A 26,098-nucleotide genomic window follows, 5' to 3' on the forward strand; every position below is an offset into this window, starting at 1 on the left:
GAAGTCATAAATTACTGCACCTAAAACACACATTTGACGGATTATTTTCATGCCCACATAATGAAATCATAGGTTACACTATATTTTGGAACGAACATGTCACTGTTTTTTTGTTTTGTTTTGTTTTAAATTCAAGAATTATGACAAAACAAGGCTCCAATCAGATTAAGTTTCAGATTAAAATCAGATTAAGATGGATAGTGGAAAAAATTTCAACAAAAAAGAAATGCAGCCAAAGCATGGGAGTGAGTTTTTAACTATTCAATTCAACATTTTCCTTCCACAAGCTCTGAAATCCTGAATGTAATGAAGCCCATGTCACTGCCTATTAACCTACATAATTGTCAACACTGTGTATAACATTATCTTTCAGATAAATATTGATTTAATTGTTACATCCCTTCTGATATATTCTGGGTAGGAAAGGCGAGGGAGTCCCACAGCTTGCCGGTGTATTTGTGTGACTTCAGATGGAGTTACACTCCGTCTCTGAGAGGCAGGGTGTAGGGACCAGATTGGTATTGGACCTATAAGCAGACACCCTCACATGTGCCATCGAGAGAGAGAAAGCGTAAACTCTGCTCCTTTCATTTTTGATTTCCCTTTTTACCATCCAACACTTCACTTTATCATTCATGCCTACACTCCTACACCACTGATTTACTGACCTTACTAAACATCTCGGAACATTTTTGACATTTCTATTTATTCTTTTGTTTAAATTTAAGTAATGAAAGATTTTCGCTTTAACTGCTTGTGTTTCTTCCTTGTTATTACTCACACAGCTCAAAGCCGGCACACTGAACATCCTGTTCCACATACGTAACATTCACTGAACAGAGCAGAGACAGGTGTGTGTCTCACTCATATTTCAGTACTGGTGACACTTTTCTATAGAAATTAGCTAAAGTTTGTCCAAAACATCAGTAGATTTGTCTCTTAAGTGCTTTTTTGAATAAGAATGAAAAATCATTAAAGGGGTCTAAGAAGTTGCGAAATCCAGCAAATTCCAGTTTAAAGAAATTTAATCATCTACTCCCTCACCCATACAAATCAATCAGGGTTTGAACTGATCAGGGATCAGATAAACGCTACAATAGTTATGTGGCTGGAGCCATTTTGGTCCTTTAACAAGACAGTGAACAATGGCTAATTTCTGTGTAACTTTAGTGCAACTTGAGCTGCTGTTATCACAAGAACAGTGGGACCATGACCAAGACCATGAACACAGACCATGAATTAAGAAAACAGTCAGTCAGTCGGTAGATATTTGGCTGGATTACTTACTGATGTAGTTCAACTACAAGAGCAGTAAAGATTATTGATGTGTCTTGGTACGACAGATGCATTTACAGCTTTTCAGCATCTGGCTGGAACAGGTCTTATTGGTTTGAATGGTCAGATTTCAATCTGTATTGGATGCTTCTTGGATGCTTGGAAGTTTAAATGGCATCAATGATTCACAAATAGAACAGTCAGCACTCATACATATAGTACGCTGTGTATACTGTATATGTAGCCTCTCAATAAGGAAGTAAAGTTCCACTGATTTAAGTGTATGTACATGTATGTACAGTATAGACACCTGATTCTATTTAAAAGCGATATTTGTCATCTGATATAATAATGAGGATATTGTGTTGTTTATTAAATTCTTTGATTTCATTACATGTGTCATTCAGAGAACCATGCACTTTGTTTATATCCTCCGGACGGACCCGACGGAGTACCCGGCAAGGTGCTTAGAGCGTGTGCGGACCAACTGGCGGGAGTGTTCACCACAATTTTCAACCTGTCCCTGTCTTTGGCCATCGTTCCACCCTGCCTCAAGACCTCCACCATCATCCCCATCCCCAAGAAGACAGCAGTGGACAGCCCCAACGACTACAGGCCTGTTGCACTTACGCCTGTGGTCATGAAGTGCTTTGAGAAACTGGTCTCTCAGCACATCTGGACTTGTCTGCCTCCCACTCTGGACCCTCACCAGTTTGCCTACAGGGCAAACCGATCCACCAAGGACGCTATTACCACAGCGCTCCACACCGCACTGAGTCATCTGGAGCACCCGGGCAGCTACGTGAGGATGCTCTTCCTGGACTTCAGCTCGGCTTTCAACCACATCATCCCGGAGATCCTAATCCAGAAACTGTCCCACCTGGGCCTCTCCACCCCCATCTGCTTCTGGATTAAGGACTTCCTGACAAACCGCTCACAGACTGTCAGATTTGGCCCCCACCTGTCCAGCACCATCACACTCAACACCGGCTCTCCACAAGGATGTGTTCTGAGTCCCCTACTGTTCACACTCTACACATCCGACTGCTCCCCGACACATCTCTCAAATACCCTTATAAAGTTTGCGGACGACACAACCGTAGTTGGACTCATCTCAGGGGGGGATCAGTCCAACTACAGAGATGAAGTCAAAAGACTGACTGCGTGGTGTTCAGTAAACAACCTCCAACTGAACACCACAAAAACTAAAGAACTCATCTTGGACTTCAGGAAGGGCGGAGAGGACCCGGCCCCACTTTACATCCACAGGGACTGTGTGGAAAGAGTCCACACCATGAGATTCTTGGGTGTGCAGATATCCGACGACCTCTCCTGGACTGCGAACACCTCGGCGGTGGTGAGGAAGGCCCAGCAGTGTCTCCACTTCCTGAGAGTGCTCAGGAGGAACAACCTGGAGGAGAGGCTGCTGGTGACCTTCTACAGAGCCACCATAGAGAGCATCCTGGCGTACTGCATCACAGCGTGGTACGCGGGGTGCTCAGCAGCTGACAGGAGAGCACTACAGAGGGTCGTCTGCACAGCCCAGAAGATCACTGGCTGCTCTCTGCCCAGCCTGGAGGACATTGCCAACTCTCGCTATCTGAGCAGAGCTGGAAACATCATCAAGGACCCCTCCCACCCCGGTAACCACCTGTTTGACCTGTTACCGTCGGGCCGAAGATACAGGTCACACAAAACAAGGACCAACAGACTCAGGGATAGCTTCTTCCTGAGGGCTATCACTGCAGTCAACAAAGACAAAAAGAAATCCGGATGACCGGTCGATCACATTGCATAACTTCCAGTTACCTGTGCAATAAAACTGGGCCTAAGTGCAATAATCGGGTTTTTCATTCACACCACGTGTAAATATATCTGTACATATTACTTGCCTTTTTATACCTCCTTAATTTTTAATTCTTGTATTCCCTTTAGGTTTTTTTAATTTATTTTATTTAATTAGCATTGTTTGCACCAAGGGAGCAGCGCTCAAATTTCGTTGTACTATGTATAATGACAATAAAGGCGATTCTGATTCTCATCTCAGGCAAATTTGCATCTGTTCATGTCCACTTGTCTCTTTCCATTGACGATGCCACTAAAATCCACTTTGTATTGGATTTTACAAACCTTTAGATTTTGACTGACACCTGACATTTGTCTCCTGTCAAACTCCATCAGCTGCTGCCAGTATCTGGATGTAGAAAGTCTGCTATGCTTATCCACAAGTGTATACAAGTGTCTGTGTATTTTTCTTTTTCTTTCATGATGAGGGCTATGAGGTAAGATTACATGGTTAAATGTAGTTATGATACCATACAGGAGTATATACAGTATAACATAGTCCCATATGGAAAACAAACATCTGCAGCCAGATTTAAGCACAACCGGCACCATGTAATCAGTCCGATAGTTGTATGTTCTTGTATACTGGCTATTTCTGTTTGTAGCCACTATTTGCAATCAGGAACTGTAGTTAATTATCCATGTTCACGTTCATCTCTGTCACCAGATTGGCAGCCAGCAAGGATATATGGTGTATTAGTATTGAGTGCTGTGGTCTATAGTCATTTCCCTCAATATGAAACCAAGAGCTCTTTCAAGACCCCTTCAATTATGAATTACATAGTCATGGAAAAGACAACACGGTGAGAAACTCTGAAAGGGAGCATCACAACTGGTTATATGTGAATGTGAATGTGTGTGTGTGTATGTGTGTGTGTGTGTGTGTGTGTGTGTGTGTGTGTGTGTGTGTGTGTGTGTGTGTGTGTGTGTATGTGTGTGTGTGTGTGTGTGTGCAGCAGTAGCCACAGGTCTAATCCATAACATGAACGATCAGGGAGGTCAACTTACATTGATGATTTTTGCAAAGGTATACAAACCTAAAATGAGAAATTTTCAGAGTGACAGAGACACAGAGCATCAGGGTAACCACAGTAACCCACTCACACTTTCTCACTTTGGTGTGATGGTCTGAAGAACTCGCTGCTGCTCTGTCTATCTGTCCATTCACTGTCAGTGTCTTATCGCACAGCGACCTTAAACTTACCACGGAGCAAAATGATTTTAGTGTGACTGTCGAATGGTGCTATTTGCACTGTTAAATACTGTGTAAGCTGCTCATACACGCTTAGATTTTGTCAGAGATTTTTTTTTAAATACAAATGTGATATGATGTTATGATATTCAAGGAGACAACACCTCTGGGCTTCAGCCCAATTCAACCTCTGTGAGCCACTGATAGAGTGAGGCAGGTAGACGAGACGTTCAACTAACAACAAGGTTAAGAAACAGTATGGTCCACTTTAGGGGTGTCTGAAATCATATTGCAAGATTCTTCCAGGCATGAATATAGGAAATGTACTGTAATATTTACAATTAAAGGTAAGAAGGATATATAAATGTTTCAACCCCCCGATCTGTTGTTTTTACCTCTTTTGGGGAGGGGTCCTAGCCTTAATCAGGGGGTCAGACCCCCCCCAATCCCCACCATGAACCCTGCATGAAACCATAGTCAGGCATTTATTGTTCAACTTGCTGCATCATCCAAATAATTGAAATAAAAATGATCAGATGTTTTAGATTTGTATGAGATCAAATTGTTAAACCAAAATATAAAAAGCCTCCCCTACCCCCCAAAATATTCAGACTACCCTTTATACAGCAAAAAGAAATACCTACATAACCTTCCCTGTTTTCTGCCCTGAATAACTTTCATGCAGTCCATAACATACCAGAGTCCAGCTGTATGTGTGTGTTCTTGTGCTGCTTGTGTGTGATCGGACCACAATCCATTTTCCAACAAGAAGACAATTCAGGTGTCACGATATCATAATTAGTGACATTCTCGCATTGTTAGCCAGAAATACCAGAGGACTGTTGCATGCAAATGGGATAGATGAAATGTCTCATTGATTTATGAGCAGGGGACGTGGTGCCAACCTTATTTCCTGGCAGTGGTGGCCAACAGCTGCACTTTGATGATGAAATTCATGCAAATGTGCCACACATTAGTTCAACAGCAAACACGTGTGGAAGAAAAGCAGCTGGGTTAGCAAACCTAAGTCAATCAAACTCAGGTTTGCACTAAAAAATTAACACTGTGCAAAATGAATGAGATTTACTGTATTTCTCTAAAAGGGGTTGTGTGATTTTATATTGCATGTGCTGATCAGTAATTCTTATCCCATCCAGTGCATATGTATGTGATTTTTCTCCCACTTCCCCAGAATGAATACATTTTTCTCCCTTTACTTAGACATATTGTAAAGTGCATCTGACGTTTTTTGGAAGAGACTGTCCTCACTAGAAACATTACAGAATCACTTGTTTCATTAAAACATATATGTCATTACTTAAAACATATATGTTTAAAATGAGATCAAGGCCCTACAGGAGAAAAGGAGGAAGTCAGGCGACGTTATTAATAAGGTCTCCTATCGAATGAAATTGGAGTAAATGGTTCAATAGAACATCAGACTTATATATCTATCATTGGAACCACATAGACAAATAACCTTAGTTCTTATTTCAGCCTAAACCATGTTTTTTCATAATCCTAACCAAGTTGTTTTGGTGTCTAAACCAATCCAAATTAGTGCATAGAAAGGTGTGTCCAGTTACACTTTCTTTGGCTCTGCAGATGATGAGGGTCAAAATACTTTTGTTACAATATATTGCTTCATATTATTAACAAAGAAGTATAACTAGAGCTGGACAAAGTTCAAAGATGGTGCCCCATTCATTCCTTCAGTTTGCCTCCACCATGTTTCCGTGGGCTTCTTCAGGCTTCTATGTTTTTGTACCATAGAGCCTGTGCATCAGTGTCCTTCTCCAGTCAGCTAAGAGCTTGCAAACCAAGACTTCTTCTGGCCAAACTGGCTGGATTCCTGTTGGCTCACTACACACATTGATGGGATAAAATCATTTAATAATTTCTCAGTGTTTTGGGGCCAGAGAGCTAAAATTCTGATAATGAAAGAGTCATTTCAGGGGGTTTATGGCACAAGGAAAAATTTAATCACCATTTTGCACCCAGTTCTTTTCCAATGATTGCATATGTGAAAAATGATTTTAGGGCCAGTCACAGTCACATGATGGATGTTGAAGTTGCAGTAAACCTGTTTGGCCACTATGCCAGAATTGCTTCATAGTACAGCTCTCTTCCAGGGGGGTGGCACAGGGAGGCAGCTTTGCTGCCAATTTGCAATACTGCAACAAAAAAATCTCTTGTGTCCCAAAAAGCATTATCCCCATAGTCCACCATTATGAACTGTAAAGACATCAAATAAAATAATTACTGTTTGTATTATGAATTTTTAATGAACAGTGTTTTGAGGTGTGTAAAACTTTAACAAAATGTAGACGTATGTGACTTCATCCCCATGTAAAGCCTCACATATACTTTCCATGTCTACAGACAGATTTTTTTCTGGCTCTATGTATGGCTTCATTCATACGGTTGGGACTGCATAAGTCTGGTGTTCCAAGCATGCACATTTCACAGTCCACACCCCATTCCAGTTGGTGACAGTAAATCACCACATTATTTGACCACCGCTACAAATATCAATTACTAGAAGAAGAGAATACGAGGAAGATATACAGTAATGTCCAAGCACATAACAATAATAGGAGTATAGGGCCAGGAGTTCAACACCATTTAATGATAATAATAACAGCTTTATCTATGTAGCACTTTTCTTAACAAATTTACAGAGTGCTTCACAGAAAAATAAAACCTGATAAAAGAAAAGGCCAAAGAGCCGCCTGAGAATAGTAGAAGAGAAGACAATAAATTGAATGGAAGCAAGTAAAAAGAGGAGGACATAAATAAAAACATATCAAACATTATGCAAAAGGACCTGGCAATAGGTGAAAAAAGGCAATAAAATATGTATGAACAAAAATTAGGGATAAAACAATATAAATAAAATATATCAAACATTACCAAAGGCTGGCACACAGAAATGCATTTTAAGAAGAGATTTAGGGATATCCAGAGTGTGGGTGTTCTAATATCAAAAGCCAGGTCACACTTAAGCACAAACCTTGACCTGAGGTGACCAGCAGAGCTCCTTCCACAGAAATTGGGCACATACCATGTCAGTAAATCTGAGATATAATTCGGGCAAGTCCTTTTAAAGCCTTTAAGTCAGCAACAAAATTTTTAAATCAATCCAAAATCTAACAGGGAGCCAATGTAGGGAGGAATTTTCCAGAGTAATGTGATGAGTGAGTTATGTGTATCTGTTTGTTCCTGTTTGTACCTGTTTGTGTTGCTTGCTGAGGACAGTGGAAGGCCTGGCTGGTACCCAAGTAAAATATATTAATGTAATCAAGCTGAGAATAGATAAATACATGAACAACTTTTTGTAGTCAGCAGTTCATAGAAATTATCTAATTTTAGAAATTATCCTGAGCTGATAAAAACAAGACTGAACCAGCCAGTCACTAAAAGCTCACCAAGATTTGGAGCAGGAGAGGTGATAGAATTTGGGGGGAGCAAACAGAATTACTTCAGTTTTATTATTGTTATATTAGAGAAGAATTTTGGGACATTTAATATCTGAGAGACAAGAAGTAGTCACAAGGCTGCTAGGATCTGTGGGCTTTTGAGGCATATATAATTGGGTGTCATCAGCATAAAAATAATAAGACACACCATGATCCTAAATAACTTGACCAAGTGGCAGTGTGTAAATTGAGAAGAGAATGGTCCCTTGAGGAACACACCATCGAAATTTAGCCATTAAACACATTGAGTTATCCAGGGCGACAGAAAACGTTCTGTTCGAGAGGTAAGAGTATAATAATGCCTACCCATGTTTCTGGTGGGTGTAGGAGGATATCATGATCGACAGGGTCAAAGGCAGCACTTAAATCCAAAAGAACTAAAAGCCAGCAGTAAACATTGTCAGTAGCCAAAAATAAGTCATTGGTAATCTTAACAAGAGCTGACTCTGTACTGTGTTACACTCTAATACCAGACAGGAAACTATTAAAAAGATTATTTTTGTTCATAAAAGATGTCAATTGAAGTGAAATTCTCAATAACCTCACATTAATAAAGAGACTATTTGGAGATAGGCCTGTAATTACTGAAGGATAGTGGGTCTAGAATTGGTTTCTTGGGTACAGGATGAACAACTGGAAAAGAGCCAGAGGCCTAATAACTGTGAAAGAAGGTGCTAAAATAACAAGCCTAACAGTGGGAAATACATCTTTGAGCAGTTTTGTGGGAATGATATAACAAGCAGGAGGATGGGTTCATAAAAAGGACTGTTAAAGAGGCAGAATATGCATGAAAAATGGAAAGATTACAGGGTCCAGGTGGAGTTGGGACCTGATAATGTTGATCTTGTAATGATCAATAATAATAATTGAGAAATTTCAGACAGTGTAACAGCAGGTTTGAGAGAAGAAGTGGGGGGAACCAGTAATTACAGAAATAATAACCCTAGAAATCGTTAATCTCACATCCTTGACACCATTCTGATAAATTTGCATATGGTTTTTGTTAGCGTCATGTACAAATACAGGCTTGTTTACTTTCCAGTGTCATTCCAATTTTCTGCATTGTCTTTTAATGGCTCATTCAACCAGTAGGAGTTATTTGATTTTCATTTCTTAGTTTTAAAAGGATCTATTCTGTTAAGGTAGATCAGCACTGATTGTTAAATGAATTTAGAAATCCACATGGATTGAGATGAGATGTCAGAGAGTTAAAAGATAATAGATCAAATGCATCATAAAATTCAATTGCAGAATCACCATTAATGATGCAGGAGCATGTTAGAGGTCAAAGACTGGGAGTGGAAAGCTGTAAGGACAAAAGCACCACATCTAAAGTACAGCCTTTAGAGTGTGTGGCACCTTTGACAGATTCCAAAACCTTAAAAATCTTCTGTCAAAAATAATCACCTTGTCATATGTAGGCATAACAGTAGATAAAAGCTTTAAATTTAGGGGGCTTATAGATCTATGATGAGGGGGCAGGACAGTAACAGGATGGCACCTAAATTCCTATCTGGAGGGCTGGGGTGTAAGAAATAAGCTAAATACGTGGGCCAAGCTTCAGTCAGGAGAACGACTGAAGCTTGAGCAAATTCTCAGTAATCATAAAAAGGTCAAGACCATTAGAAACAGTAAAATTATGGATGATGAGGACTTGTTACTAAGAGACGTGAAATTAAGGACATGAAAGTAACAGAGCTCAGGGAGAAGAAGGAGGCACACAAAGCGTAAGACATAAACTGTACATTTTCATTCCATATTTTAATATTGATATGTAATAATGGTAACAATAGTTGAGGCTGGTGTGGGGAGCCAACAGAGGGGGCAGTGAGCTGAGATGGTTCGATCGGCATGCTGCAAGTTAGCCACTAGCATACAGCTACCAAGCCCGTTGGGGCGGACTCTGTCAGTCCAGAAGAAGGAGGAACAGTTCCATAACAGATTAAAATAGTCAAGTTTATGTGCATTCTGCAGGCAAAGGATTCTACTGAGGCACCCTCCTCCATGGGCCAGTGTGGGAATAGCACCTGAAATAAAAACTGACTTTTCACAAGGACTTAAAAAGTTTAACATGTTGTTAAATTATTTTTGGTCAGCTGTTGACAAGCTGTGTCGTTTGTCCCCACATGGACTATTACAAGATTGATGACAGATGGGAGTGAATGCAGCCGCCCCGGGAGCTTATCCAGAATGTTGGGAACTGTAGCTCTGGGCAAGTAATGTGTAGCTGCCCTGAATAATAATAGATAATAGATTGTGGAGCCCCCAACTATTAATGTGCAAGGGGGAAAACAGGGACGAGGAGATGACGTCTGCGGATTGACATGGCAGGAGGTGTGTTGGAGACGTTGACTGAAGATGAGAGGACCCAGCAGCTGGATGTTGTGGTGAGTCAGCAACATCAGAGAGAACTCTTGCTCAGGGCAAGGAAAACCTCCAGAGCATCTTACCACTGCCTCTCTCAGGAGCCTACGACGAGAAGAGGAGGTGGCCAGACAGGAAGAGGGTCTGTTTGGCTTAGCAGTGGACTGAAAATCAATCCGAACACTCCTTGGCATCAGTGGATAGGAGGCCATAGTGTCAGCAGTGAAACAGGGGTTGCTTTCGAAGGAGGCTCTGCATTAGAACAAGTCGGAGTCGCAGGAGAATCAGCTGGGTGGACCAGAGCGTCATCAGACAGGGGCGTGAAGCAGTCAGAGTTAATCAGGAGTCGTGATGAGGTAGCCCCCTCTGAGTTACCCCTGCTACTATGGGCCACCACTTCAGTCCAGGATGGCTGACGATTTGGTGTTGAGGAGGAAGGAGGCTGTGGACAAGTGTAGGGATCCCATACTGCTGTGACTTGGATGGTTGCGCTGATATAGGCAATCTGTTTTGACTGCCCAGAGGCCACTTTCATGAAAATTAGTCTTTTTTTAAATTCATGGGATAGCCATCGCATGCCCTCCCTAAGGTTAGCAATCTTTTTGTTTGCTTTGAGTCGGCATATTGGCTGCTAGAGGTTGCACAGGTTTCTTGTTTGTCCCTCACAGGCATATGGTTTCTCTCAGCCTCTGCCACTGTGAGTCTGGTAACTTTGAATAATTTAAAATCCAGGTGTCTGATGACTAAGATTCTTTATAAGGGCAGCGAATGCATTAAAAAAAACCCATAATCTAAAATGTAATGTTCAAATGTTACTTAAAAACAGTTAAAATTTAATTAAAAGCAATTCTGGTGACAGCCACAAAACCATGTACGCACCATGCAAGAGAGCCAATAAAAACTGTCTTTCGCTGTCTTTGTATTGCTTCAAAGAAGAATCATATAAATGTGGGTAATACTGGATGTCTTCAACCTTCAGAACAAGACTCCATTTTGTTATCTGGAGCATGCGCAGACAGCACACTTGCTATGTGTCCAGGCCACACAGTCACAAATTTTGGTCTGCATGCAGACGTCCATAGACATGGTCAGTCCAAAGTAGACTCTCATGGACACATGGACACGTGAGGAATGAACTCACCTTAAGCAGGGAAAGATGCTAATGTAGACCAATCAACCACAACATTAAAACAAGTAATTGGCTTTAATGTTGTGGCTGATCAGTGTATAAGTACATATATTGTAAGCTATGACATTTAAGCTATGTTAATTGTAACTGTCCCCCCTGTATTAGTGGTGGAACGTAGGATGACATTCAATGATGATACGAGTCAGGAAGTAGTGTCTTTGCTCTTGATTTTAATAACTTTACTGTTGCCATTACATTGAAATAGAGAGTAACTATGAAGAAAGGAAAGAACATAAGCTCATTTCTTTTACAGAGAGCAATCTATTGATACAATAAGTAACATAAACATATTAAGCTAAACAGAAATAAACAATTCTACTAAAATGAAACAAAAGGCGAAGTACAATATACTTGAACTGAGTTACTGCAAATCTTGTTCCACACATGTAATCACTTAAACACAATTACATGCAGGTGAACCAAACATTCATAAAGGCTAACAATACGTGCTACAGGGTACATTCTGTATGTTCCACATTCACAAAGGCTATATGCTACATGTTACATTCTACATGGTACATGCTACGAGCTACCAACTGGACATGTACAAATGCTATCATCGGTCATGAATGCTTCTTAATACAGGATTGAACAAACTTACAGCCATTGCTATCTTAAGCAATTACAAGCCAGGAGTGGAAAAGGTAGCTCTGGTGACTATTAGTGATGACTATTCCTCTTTCCTGTTTGCAACATAGAAGTTCAACAGATGGTGCCAGAGGGCAGAATACTAATATTAGCTGATATTGTATTCATAATGTATTTATAGGCTCACTGTTCTTAAAAGCCCAATGCCAATACTTATGCACCAATCGGCCACAGCATTAAATGTATATGTGCAGTGGGGTGCACAAGTAGACCAAACCAAACCAAGACCACTTTTTTGATTCATACCCTGGGTGAGCAACTTTGATTTGAATGAATAACCACCATCTTGGAGTATCCAGATCTCATAACGCATCCATGATTATAAACTACTTTTGTAATGTGGCAGTGTCATGGATCTATGAGTCTGATAACTGAGGACCATGGGAGATATTTCATTATCCATCTCCTCTTGAATAATTAATTTCTGGTTATCATGTTTCAGCTTTTCAGAAAAACTAGTGAAAAAGATGCAACAGTACATTGTGCCATTGAATCTAGCAGTTGTCTGGCACAAGGTAACCCCAGTGGAGAGAGAGGTCTTCTGCTCTCTGTGGTGCATCTGTTCAACTCCTGCTCTCACATATGTGTAGCTGGTGTTTAGCCCTGGACACCATAAGTTAAAACTGAATCTGTATGTGTCCACTTTGTAATGTCTATAAAAGATATTCATAAACTTTCCCTCCAGCACACCAGGTCGCTGCAGAACAGATCACATTTACTTAAACTCAGCCTAAAACAGGTCTGGAGCCATTTTCCCCTTTGTTTCTCATCAGTGCTGAATGGAAAGCACCATCATGCTGTGATGCACCACATAACCACCACCTCCAGAAATATTATCATGGTGGGGTTTACTCTCTGTGGCATTGACTGCACCAGTGATTATCACTATGAAGGGCAGCTGGTTCGCGCATTACAAAGAGTATTTAACAGTGAACAACGTCCACACACACACCATCCCCAGCTCGCAATGACACCAAAGCACTGCCAGTTATTATCAGTCAGCAATCTTAAGTTAATTGCCACAGCTCTGCAGGCCTCTGCTTAATGAGAGGAGGCTCCACCAAGCCATGTGGGGCGTCAGGTCAGCTGACCAGGTGGAGGTAAAGCCTATTAAACACTAATGGAGGTGGCAGGGTGGAGGTTCATGCATTTTTTACAGACACGCTGTAAAGGTGTCAGAACATGGCTGTGATGTGTGTTGTATGTGTATGGGGGAGCTGCACAGAGGGAAACAGTCTCTGCAGCTCCCATAGGATCTACGTTTTTGAATTAGCCTCCTGGTCTTTACAGATTTATGGGAAAATTCTAGGTTTTTACAACCAGGGGGGATTTTTCCTATCAGCTATGATTACATTTTATTTACAGAATAATTTAAAGAGCTCTGGGAATACAAGCAGTTAGACAAAGCTGTGAGAAAATTCCCTGTCTACCCATATTATCTAAACACTAATTTAGAAACTAAACCTGGGCACATATTATATGTGTGTGGTACACAGATGGAGGAGTGTGAGACTGAGAATGTATTATGTAGGGCTTATACACTTACACTTTCCAGCAGTTAGAAAGGTCTATATGATGATTTTCATTGACTTTCCTTCCTTCATTGGTTTGAGCTGATTCTCTCCTCATATATAACATAGATTTTAATGCATAAGAAACTGTTGGATGACTTCAAGATGACACTGCATTGTGCAAGATACAGTAAACACATCCTTCTAACTGTAGGAACAGCTCAGAATATGCTTCAACTAATAGATATTAACTGAAAAATGAGACGAAAACATAAAAGAGCTGCTGATTGTGCTGCAGATAAGCAAGAGATCATACCCCCTTTCAGTCAAAATACAGGCATATTGCATTTTTTTTAGCAATGTTGGTCTGTCTCTTGGCCTACCACTCTGAAATGTCTCAACAGCAGCTGGATGGCTTGCCATTAAAATACCTTGCTTCAGACATTTATGTCCCCCTCAGAACTGTAATAACGTTTGTGATCCCTTAACTTTATTCACCTGCTAAACAGCACACAGAGCTGCTAGCATGGCTGTACTCTGAGGTTTGTTATAATCTGATTTGATTGCTGTATCTTTTTCTTTTAATATTTGAAATATATACAGCCAGTGTTACTGAACAGAGAAGAGTGAAAATAATATTAATATTAACCAAATATTATCAGCCACCAAGATTAACTTGGTGGAAATTGGGATGCAAAGAGTGATATGTACGATATACAAATGTCTCAGTAAAAGTCCCATAGGGGTTATTCTGTTGTATCCACTAGGCTGAGCAAGGTTATTCTACAAAACCCTGGATTTTTTAAAAATTATTTTCTCTTATAATGCCTCACTAGTTGCTAGTCCATAGCAATATGGTTAAAGACTGGGTAGGGCTTGGTAGCTAACACTAAAGAAAGGGAAAGATCAATGTTATGGTTTTTAAAATGCCATTATTATTTGTTGGATGCTTACTTTTCACCTGAATGAGGCTGGTACAGTTGTCGCAACCATCTGGATTATTCATCTTTACAGGAAAGCTCATCACCCATATGCTCTTTCCCGTCACATGTCTCTTTAAAAACGGATGACTTGTGAAGATGTGCAAACCCTTGTAGAGTACTTCACAAGAGAAGGTCACAGGCCATGAAATGAGCTGCCCTTTAATTACATCTGCACTCACCCAAGGCAGTACTGAAGCATACAGAGCGCAAGAAATGTCAATGCAATTGACTTCAGGTCTAGGGGCTAACATGAGTTGAGTGATGGAGAGTCAGAGCCACAGCTTATCCAAATCCAAAGCCCACAGAAATGCAGCAGCACAAAGCTTAACAACACTTGGCTCCTGTATGAGTGGAGATGGACTTGGTTATTTAGTCTGTGGGTGGACACATTGCACTATCCATCCCTGCAAGTAATTTACTGCCGTTCAAAGGGAAATGGGAGCAATGGTGTTATAGCTGGGTTTCTGTGTGAGGAGTGTTCTAAAGTGTGGTGTTATTTTCCTTGTTTGTTGTTTCTTTGGGTAGAAGTTAAGAATTGGAAAAGTCTTGCAGTGCCTAATGAAACATCTCATGCTCAACTATAATGAAGATTCAACTGGAAGCCTTTCTCTTTCATTTAGTATTTGCTTTGAAGTATTATATACAATATAAGGTATACAAATTGGAGTTAAGTGGAATTACGTCACACATTGGCACATCCTACAAAGCTAAAAATGACAGGATTGTTTGCTGTATATGTTCATGATGTAGCTGAACACTGAGGTAGACCTTCTCCTTCTTTTTACTTCCTATAAAGAGAGGGGGAGGATGGTTGGCACTGAGGACTGTTGGACTCAAGGACTATATGATTGACTACCTCTCAAATCACTGGTGCAGTGCCTTGGGAGGAACAGTACAAAACTGCTGTCAAGGACAGATTCAGTACGATTCAATTAAACATCATGTACAGCTCACTGTTGAACCTTCAACTAGCATGAATATAACCAGAGACTCAGAAGTAGAACAGCTAAATTATATGGCGCTATCATTAGTGCTATTAGATATACCTGTGTTCAATCAGTCAAATGTAACACAAAATGCTGAAAACACAATACCAATTGTATTGTATGATATACTATACTATACTATAAAGTGGATGCGATAAATGTGTTAGTATAGAAGGGTTTGTACAGTGTTGTTTCCACTTGCCATGAATCCAGTAGTGTAGGTTTATGTTACATTGTATGTTTAGGGTGACCGTATTTTCAATTCCCCAAACTGGAACCTTTTAAGTGCAGAGCACATTCATGCATTTGCACATATATGCACTTATGCCTCTATGCACTACATTGGCATTTTCATCGGGATGGGGAACAATTACTTCAGTGCTTAGCACACCTACTGAGTGCACCTTTCAACACCATGGGCTTCATGAATGCATCATTTTTGTTGCCAGGCACCTTACAAAAAAAGGAGTAGCCTCCTGGAGCTCTTTAGAAAAGACTGTCTCTTCAACATGACAGTTAATCATTAGCATACTGACAGGCTCTGTCACAAAGAGCTGCCAGCATCATAGCCTATGACTCATAACTTAGCAACAGCCTTGACAACAACACATTGATTGATTGACACGCACACAGACCAATCAGTATTGAACTCAGACATATGGTGTATTGTTCATGTTTTTAGACAATGAATGGGAGCACAAACATAGATACAAACATTTCATCTATCATTCCTCCACTGAACATGACAAGTCAAGAGGTTGTTTAACAAGCCAGTATCAGGGACATCTGGCTGCTGTCACATTATCAGACAGCTTTGTCTTTGCACATCTAGCAGACACAAAGCAACACTGACTTTTATTTTCTGTGACATTTCTAACAAACAAACCAATGTAAGTCGAATATTCACTCACCTTTTGGTTCAGTTGCAGTTTTTTAAATATCTTAAGATGCTAAATGCTCCACTGTGTTCACCAGATGCTTGCTAACTTTTCCTGTGTGCTGCCTGGCAGGTACAGTGGTTTTATCAAAACTCCCGCCTGCTGTGCTGAGATCAATGACAGCAGAGACACTTAACCAAAATGCTGAAGTTGCAGCCCATAAAACCAAAGCAATTAGATGGAAGACACTGAAGTCATCACTAGAGGCAACCACTTATATTATAAAGTTTTTTGTTTTTTTGATTTTTTTACCATAAAACTAGTGTTTAGTGTAGTTTTGAACTTATTTTACTGAATTGTTTTCTGTGCAGTTTCAGTGGTGTTGGAAACCACACACACACACACACACACACACACACACACACAAGTCAATATCAGGCAATATCAGGAAAACATTTCATGATTACAAACTGATTTGCACTGGCAGTGTTCAGTTATTGAGAGCGAAAGACTAATAGATAACATGCAGCAACTTGCAGAGATGAAGATACAGTATGCTTCAGTGCAGATCTCTTGATTGTGAAATTATATCTAAGAGCTCTGGTTCTCAGCTAATCTCGCTGGCTGGGCTGTGAAGAGGCGTTAGGTGATAATTAGAGTCAGACAGAAAGAGAGGCCTGGGGATGAGTTTTGTCAAAATGAACTGACAACCAGCCTTGACATCGATCATTATTAGCTTCGCCTGCATCTTCTGCTCAGCGCTTGTCCATCTCATCAGAGCGGAGACTGATCTCTCTGACATTCAGCTTGCCATATTTTGTACTGATATCCAGCCAACGCATAAAGTTGATGGTGACTTTTACTTATTGTGATTATTTTTGGATTAAGATATAAGCTTTATCAAAAATAAGAGAAAAGGTTTGTGGTATGCAGAGTTAACGCATGTAATACTAGAGTTGAGAGATCTTCTATGTGATGACTTTCACAAAAGAAGTACTGTGTAAACACATAAACACAGATTGTTGTCATGAACATTTGTTGGGACATTTCCAGCGTACTTAATGCCAAACAAAATGAAGAATTCAGGTTTGTCCGAATAATCATATAATTTCACTGATACCATTGAAATTAGCAGCTCTTTGGGCTTCATTTGAATAACTTTTCAATAAAATGTCAATACCAGCCTAAAAACACATTATGATAAATGATAAATGTCTATAGTGGGTGCTGGGTATTGCCACCGAGTTCCACAATCGATTCAATCTGATTCACAACGTCCCAATTCGATGCAATTCCCGATTTGATTCAGTTAAGTTTGAGATATTTCATTTACAGTACCAATTTATTTGGATATGAATCAGATTCAAAGACAACTATCGCTGTAAATTGCATCTCTAACCTAGTGTATTAATAACAATATTAGTATTTACATTAAAAATGGGTTACAGTTACATGTATGCACTTTATTTAACATGACCAACAATTTAGATACAGATGTCAAGAAATAATAAGTATTGTGCATTGCTAATGTACCTGGTGCACCAGCTCCAGTCTTTATGAACAAGTACACATAGCTTCTTCATGGTCAACATGGTCACATCTTGCCCAGTAATGGGCAAAAAGGTGGGGCGTGTATGGAGCCGAGACTTTGGTGGATGCCAGTTTGTGGCAGTTATATGCTAACCCTAACCCAATAAAATTTAAGCAGGTGAGTTATATAAAAATTCATGCCCCATACAGTTGTCATAAAGGAGGAAATTTGCTATAGAGACCAAAACCGTTTTTTGTATTAGGCTGTAAAAATGTTCATTTTTGCTGTAAAGCTGTAAAGTTTGGCATTTTAACATGGGAGTTAGTGGGGATTGAGTCGCTTATTGGAGAACTGCAGTTTTTTCTATGTTGGCCAGAGGTTGCCACTTGAGCTTCACACATCCACCAGAGACTGTAAAAGGCATATAATGAAACATCAATCTTGGGATTTTATGAATTGATATCGGATTATTCACATGAAGATGGATTTGAAACAGAGAATCATTTTTTTTCAACCCAGCACTAGTTTATTGTACAAAAGCTTAAATCTTTTTGGAAAGATCAATGGACAAGACTAGGGACAGTCATAGCAGACAAAGGTGGGTTACTTCATTTCATGGTGGGAGGCCAATATCTCACCTATAACTCAGTCAGGAGCTGTGATTTGGCTGTTTGCCATGCCATAAATAGTCTCCCACTAAAAAATAAGAGGAGTCACACACAGAGAAAAACAATAATAACCTTTTACAAGTGTTGAGGATAGGCTCGGTGACAAGAGGGGAGGAAAAAGGGAAACTGATGGATAATGATTTTGCTGTAACAAAGTCTGCTTAAATGTCAAGAGGGAGGGGCGCTATACTCTCCAATTAATAACAGAAGCACAGCGTGTATCTGCAAAACACTGTGATAAATGAATAATAAAGGCAGCAAGAAGCAGTTAAATACAAGGAGGGTGAGTTAAAGAAGAAGGTAATAAAAACAATAACAGATCAGCAATTACAATTTCATTACAATTTCACAGTTACAGCTTGACAGACTGATTAAGATTAGATTTTATTTATGGTAACAACATTATGAAAACATTGCTGCAGCGGGAGAGAGAGGGTTTTATACATCTGGGAGTTTTCCAGAGAAGCTCCACTGGAACAACAAGGTGGGGCTGCAATTTCAAGCAGCAGTTTATGAAAGAGAGAGAGCAGCTTCTCTGGTTCACTTTCAGTCTGCAAGGTCTCATGTTAAATCTCACTCTCTCACTGCTCTAAAACAAATCAACTGAAGCTTGTGCAAGTGGGCACAGCCCGTACACTCTGATCTACCAGACATAAAAAAAAATCTGTGATGATACCACCTCACCATTCTGCCCTTAATTTGAAATCTGGGATGCTCCAAGGACCCTCGCTTGACCCATTATTATTCATTACTTATTTGTTGCCTTTTGGTGATTTTGCCTCATTTATGACCAGTGATTTTTTAATCACAGGTAGAACTGATCTTCTGTCCCACTTTAACCCCTGTGAATTTGTATAAATGTATATAGAGGAAACCCTTAACCAAAATCAGTGATAAACACAAGCTGAACAATAAATACAAAAGGGGGCTTACTTGGCATTTAGGTTCACTGAAAAATTATCATATGTCCATTTTCCTTTTTTCCTTGATTTTGGCTGGCTGAGAAACACACAGCATGCAGGTTATTTACAGTAGTAGGGAACAAGCAACATTAACTGATCTAAAGCTACTAATGCTTAAGATTAATCTCTAATAATTTGCTGTCAATGTATAAACCACAAGGTAACAGAGTGAACAAGACACAGCCTGGTTTCAAATGTAAATGTGTGTTTTCTTCTGAATGGTAGATGTAAAGAAACATGTTTTTCACATCCGCTGTTTAAAATGAACATGAACAAAGTAGCTACTTAGCCCATCAGCCACAGCTGAGCCACAAACACTCATACCAGGCTAATGTGTGTGGGATCATAGTTAACTGGCTCTGGAGGATTACAGAAATGAACTCTTGTCAGGCTTGTTGGGTTTTGTTTTATAGTAGGTTTAACTTCACTTACACAGTCCAGTCCAGACACCATCCTTCCCCCATCCTGTGTGGTAGCAGCAGTGACGTGGGAGATTGAATCTGTTAATGAAGGCTCAGAAGACTAAGACCCACCTAACTTCTTTTCTGTCCCTGATTCTGCCCGTTCCCAGATTCTTCAGTGTGTGCATAACTTGCATTTTGCTCATCATCTTGGCATGGACTACACCCTGGCACTCTTGAAGAGACACTTGTGGTGGCCTTGATGACAACAATTACCTGTGCCCATGTCTAAGCCTGCTCTGTCTGTGCCCAATAGAAGGCCTCACATCGCCCACCTTCTGGCTTGTTAGGTCATCTCCCTGTTCCCAGCCGTCCCTTGACCCACTCACTGGTCTACCTCCTTTTCAAGGTAAGAGAGTAATAGTTACCCGTGTTGGCCACTTTTCTAAAGCAGCAGACCTCCATGTTAACCACATCTTCCATCTTCATGGCACCCTGTGGGGTCAGGGATCCCCAATTTATTTCCCACTTTTGGAGAACTTTTTGTTGGACTCTTGGGGAAACTGTCAGTCCTTCTTCTGGAGGCTGCTTTGCTGTTCATTACTGCCAGTAACCTCTTACCCTGGAGCTCCCATTTGGGATATACCCCTGACGAGCACTGCTACAGGTGTGTCTCCAAACCAGGTCAGAAAGTGTCTGTCTCCTAAAATATGCCCTTGAAAACTGAGTGGTGCATATGTCTTTAAGATTAGCATATCAAACTGGACTACCTGCATAGCTCGACACCATTCAGCTTAAGAAACAGTCAAGCGCCTTTGGCCTTTAACCTCACTCCTGCAGATTTTCTCAGCATATTTTGGTGTATCTAACCTAACTGGCAGACAGATGATAACATCATCTTCCTCCAGCCCCCTGGTTATCCACTGACAACTGTGAAACAAAGAGTTACGCCCTAATATTGAAATATGAAGAAGGTCACGCACTTGCACATTCACTCACTTCAAGCTCTAATCAGTCCACACTAGCGCCCCTCTTCAACATTTTTTCATGGTGCTCTCACTGCCCTCTGAGAGCCTGTAAGGTAGCAGACTGGTCTGGAAATGTGAGGGCAAGCTTGACAGGCACATGATGTTTGTTCTTACTTGACTTGTAAGACATAACATCACTGCCACTCAAATGTAGCCTACAAATGTATCCCATTAGTCCAACTTAACAAACATTTGGGGAGAGACAGGTCAGTTCCTCGCCGTCCGGAATCAAACAGCATTGGGGAAAAAAATAGAAAAATAACTTCAGCAATCACTTGAAAGATAACTGAGCACACCAACATGGTGAAGGCCTCAGCTGCAAGGAGGAGAAGGTCAATATTTCAGCAAGTATGGCACAGTTCTACAACTGTCTTCATTATGACTGAGCCTCGCAATCAATGGGGAATGAATGATTGACACAAATTGCACCCTGATTCTAGCATAGAGAACGAGAGATGCATAATATTTCTTTTCCCTCCCACCATGCAAACCCCAAACGTTTCAATTAATCCTGCATGTAGTGGAGTATAATTAACAACATTTGACCAATTTAAACACAGAGCACATCCCACGCATGACACATGGTCTGTGTTTTTTATGAAGGGAGATAAGCGAGCCATTCAGCACAGTGTATAAAATAGCATTGGGCATAATTAAACCAAGCAGGATGACACACTACATATTCAAATTTCTGATCTCTGAATCCATGTTTGTTTCAAACTGTCAGTCAGTAAAAAGTATAGATAATGATTAAAACTTATTGTTCAGAATCACCTGTAGACAACAAAGAACAGCATGATACTGAAAAACAGTATGTATAAAGCTTCTGTTCTGCTTATTTCATGTCTCCAGTAGTTCAGAACATGCAAATGCTATTTGAACCTGGTCTGGTCACCAAAACAAACAGAACATGATGAACATGCTGAGTCGTGAAGAAGTCTCACAGCAATGCAAAAATTAGACAGAGAATGTTTTGGAACATTGTGATAGAAAAAAATCATCAAGAAATCACAGTAAGTTCACACTGCAGTCCTGCAGCGCCCAATACTGATTCCCTGTTCAGAAAATATATAAAATTATGTATTTGCAGGTTCTCACAGAGAAACCTCAGGGAGTTGTTTTTTATCAAGCACTAATTTAAAATTGAGAAATTCCTTTCATTGTGTGTATGAATGCCAGCTGCTAACTCCTCTCCTTTGACAGAAGTGAGGGAGTCGCACAAGGATCAAAAAGTATATGTGTTCCTGTTCACTCATTTATTCTTTGTAACTTGCATTGATGTATTCCTCCTAATGCATATATGTAATAAAGGTATTTTGAACTCATCACTTTTATTTAGTTGGAGATTTCCATTGTAGCATATTTTCCAAAAAGTCAAACTGTTCCTTTAAGAAGATTCATGTAAACAGTTAAATGTTCTGAACGTTATAGATACATAGGAATACAGAACAAAGGTAACTGAAGTGTGTGAGAACATAGTTTGAGACTGCCTTTCAGTCTCAGTTTTAACATGGAGACTTTAATCCTGCACTATACCCAGCACAGACACAAAGACAGAAAGAGGGGGAAGCATCATTATATGTATAATATACATATTAATCAAGCAAGCAAATACATGAAAACATGGCAGAAGAAGACAGCTGACCACACATATTTATAATTAACACAAATTTTCTCTAATTATATTGACCAGAAAATTATATTTTGTGTTCTGGCATAATGTAATCGACCTGTGGGAAGCTCCAGCTGTGCTCCTCTAAGTAGAAATCCATTCTCTCACAGAGAGTGTAGGTGGTGGCTTCCACTGACAAGCTACCAACCTTTTAGTAGCTCTGAGACCAGCTAACAAGAGAGACCTATCATTTGTAGTTAGCGCCAAAGAGGAGGTACATAATAGCAAATACTCAGAGGAATGGCTCTACAAATAACATTGGACATAATACTTTAAACATTTTACAAAACCCATTAACCTCCAGCCACTTCCAAATCATATGAAGAAAAGTGCCACAACTGTAGTTGAATTTTTATGTTTCAAGTGTGTGAGCGGTTGACAAGGGATGTTGTCTGTGAGCACATTGTCTCGTCAGTGTTTGTGCTTGGGCAACTCACGGTGCCAACGAGACCCGAGTTTTTGGTTTTGCAAGGTAGAACCTTTGATTCTGAGTTTTTTCTTGCTCCACAAAAGGGCAGATAACAGAATGCAACTTCTTCTAGTAGCACTCAGTGAGGCTAGAGGTATCATTCAGCTGATAAAATAAATATGAGAAAATACATTCATCTCAGTGTCTGACAGTGTTGACGGAAAGGAGGTAGGGGGTGTACCCCCATCTCTTAAATCTCCATAGGACTTCATTATAGTTGTTTTGGACAGGAGTGTGAAGAGACGGTTAGAGAAAGACCGGAATATTAAAATAAGCTGTCTGCCCATTTAATTCATCCAGTGGCATTAATTCTGATTTTGCCCAGATAATTTTCACATTCACTGAATCCCATGGGTTGCAGCACAGACCACATACAAAAATTTTATATGTAGTACACCTCTTACTTTATAATCTTACTTTATAATTTTTCAGAAAAAGGTTGGTTTATTTTGCTGGGCCCTTATCATCTTCTTGAAAGCTGTGCAAGTACAAACACCAGATTATGAATGACAATGCATTGCCACAGGCTTTTTTTAATCCAACTCAGGGCCTGTGTATTGAAGTTTTCACGCATGTGGAAACAAACTTCATCTTTTCCCTTGACAAAGCCAAGCATGACTAACAAGACTACTGCTTGAGATTTTTCTCCCGTGTCACCGTAAAGGTGACCTCTTTTGCACACTGTGGCCATACAGCTTCAAACCACAAACACTTGATGTTTTCTCAAACATATCACCCTCTCCCAGTGATAACAACCACATGACAAGCGTGGACTGTTCCTGATTGGCGTCTTCGCTTCACTGAATATTGTCACTCAATCTATTTCAGTTTTTCTCTCATGGCTGATGTTGTAATGTTGCTCGCCTTCTCTCTCTCCACTTGTCTGTTCACTTTCCCCTCAGTCCTATTTGCCATGAAATGCCAATGCCTGCTCCCCACAGAGATCAGAAGATTAGCACACCACATCCACACGTGAAAGAGTATGCTGGGAGATGCAGTCACACCTCAAGAATTAAATGCATGTTTGTCTTAATCAGAGGATGGGACAGTTTTTTGGTCTCATCCTTTAACCAAAAGAACCTCACCATAGGGCTGCTTCATTCATCAGGAACAAATCATGTAGCAGGGGATGAATAGTATAAAGGTCCTGAGCAGGTTTTTATCAACTTCCTGTGGTGAGAAGCTTCACACATACCTGTTGTTCTCTCTCTTTCTATCTCTCTCTCTCTCTCTCTCTCTCTCTCTTTCTATGCATCATTACATCCAAGACTATAGTGGCTAAAAGGCTCCTCTTTATCTCTCACCTTCATCCTCTGATGTGAAATTGAAGATGCTCCATCACAGGCCTATCCCATACGCTCAAGAAAATGGGATGGCCTTCATTCATCTCGCTCTGTTGCCTGGGAACTGAAACTTCTCTCTGTTACACACTGGATTGAAGGAGGACCTCTATAAGAGATGTAATTTACCCTTATATTTATTTCATTTTATGCTTGAGGCATTTTTCCATATCTTTCAGAGAGACCATAAGCAACGACAACAATAGAACAGCCCTGTTTCTCTGGGCAACAATGAAATACAGGCACATTTCCTAAACACAAGCCAGGATTGAGGTTCTTATACTATGCTTCCAATGGCTTGTGCTTTCTGTCCGATATTTTAGGAGAAAAGTGCAATGACATGACACGCAGACATTGGCTGTCATAAAAATTGACCACACTGATGTTGGATTTTCCATGTGATGTGCTGCAGTTCTCAGTATGGACGGTAAATAAGCTCACGTCAGTCTTGCTAATCACAATTTTTACCTCTAATCAGCAGATCGAGAAATCAAATCAATATTTCGTCTACAGCCACCTGCTTTCTTGATATGAGCCATCAGTATTCATGGAATCACTTTGGAGTTATTCAGATGGAGGAGATGGGACTCTACAGTGCCATTACAGAGTGCGCTCGTTTCGTCTTCAGCTTCCCCTCAACATACAGCTAAATATTTTAAAGGATTTTATTAATCTGGTAGAAGATGATTTTTTATGGATTAAAGCTACTTCCCTAGTAAACACTGCATAAATACTAATAGGGAAATATTTGCACATTCTGTGTGAATGTGCATCTGCAAGTGTTTGCTCACATCTGAGTCCTTGTGAGTATGTGTTGTGATGACCCCCGGGGTCTTCTTGAGGTTTGGGATCCCTTACTAGTCTGTCTCTATGTCTGCAGGTATTTGATTGGCTCCTTTGGAACACCTGTGCTGCAGTGTGTTAAAGCAGGGTATTTAAGTCCTGGCTACCAACTAACCTCTCTGCTCTCTGCTCCTCTCTGCAGGCTCATCACGTTTTGAGTTTGGTTCTTTTGTCTTAGTTTGAACTTCATGCTTAGTTGTGAAGCTTACAACGACTGCACTCACATACCTCACTCATGCACACCACACACTGCTGATTTTACTGATTTCCACATACTATTTAATATTTAATTTGGCATCCTAATTTGGTTTAATAAAAATCTTCTTATTTATTCTCTGGCCTCTTGAGCCAGGGTCACAACAGTGTGTTACTAGACACTAGACATCTCTGTTACAATCCCAGGCCTCAGCTGTTTCAGATGAAACGCTGACAAAATGTAAAACACAAACACAGTGGAGCTCAGAGAATCTACCAGAGATCCAGCAGCTTACCCAGAGGTCTCAGCAGCCCTCTGCTATAAGTACATTATATTTCAAAATGAGAAATAGCAAGAAGGTAGCATGCCTCGAAGGCAACATTTGAAACTCTTTAAGATTGGTCTGTTAAAGGCAGTCAGACACAGTTGTATCAGTGTTTCCCACCAGAGGATATATGCAATATGTGAGTTAATTAAAGGTATAATGTGTAAGATCATGCTACTTGCTCCACATCCATAGGTGGAAGCATTTCACCTCTTCGCCCCCTTCCTCCCTTGCTCAATCCTGCCTAATCTCATAACAGTAAAGTGGTTACAATATGGTGAACTGATCAATGTGCTCTGATCAGCATTGATGT

This window comes from Trachinotus anak, unplaced genomic scaffold, assembly GCF_046630095.1.
Source record: "Trachinotus anak isolate AG129_WGS33_773 ecotype Australia unplaced genomic scaffold, CSIRO_AGI_Tana_v1 ptg000008l, whole genome shotgun sequence".
Lineage (NCBI taxonomy): Eukaryota > Metazoa > Chordata > Actinopteri > Carangiformes > Carangidae > Trachinotus > Trachinotus anak.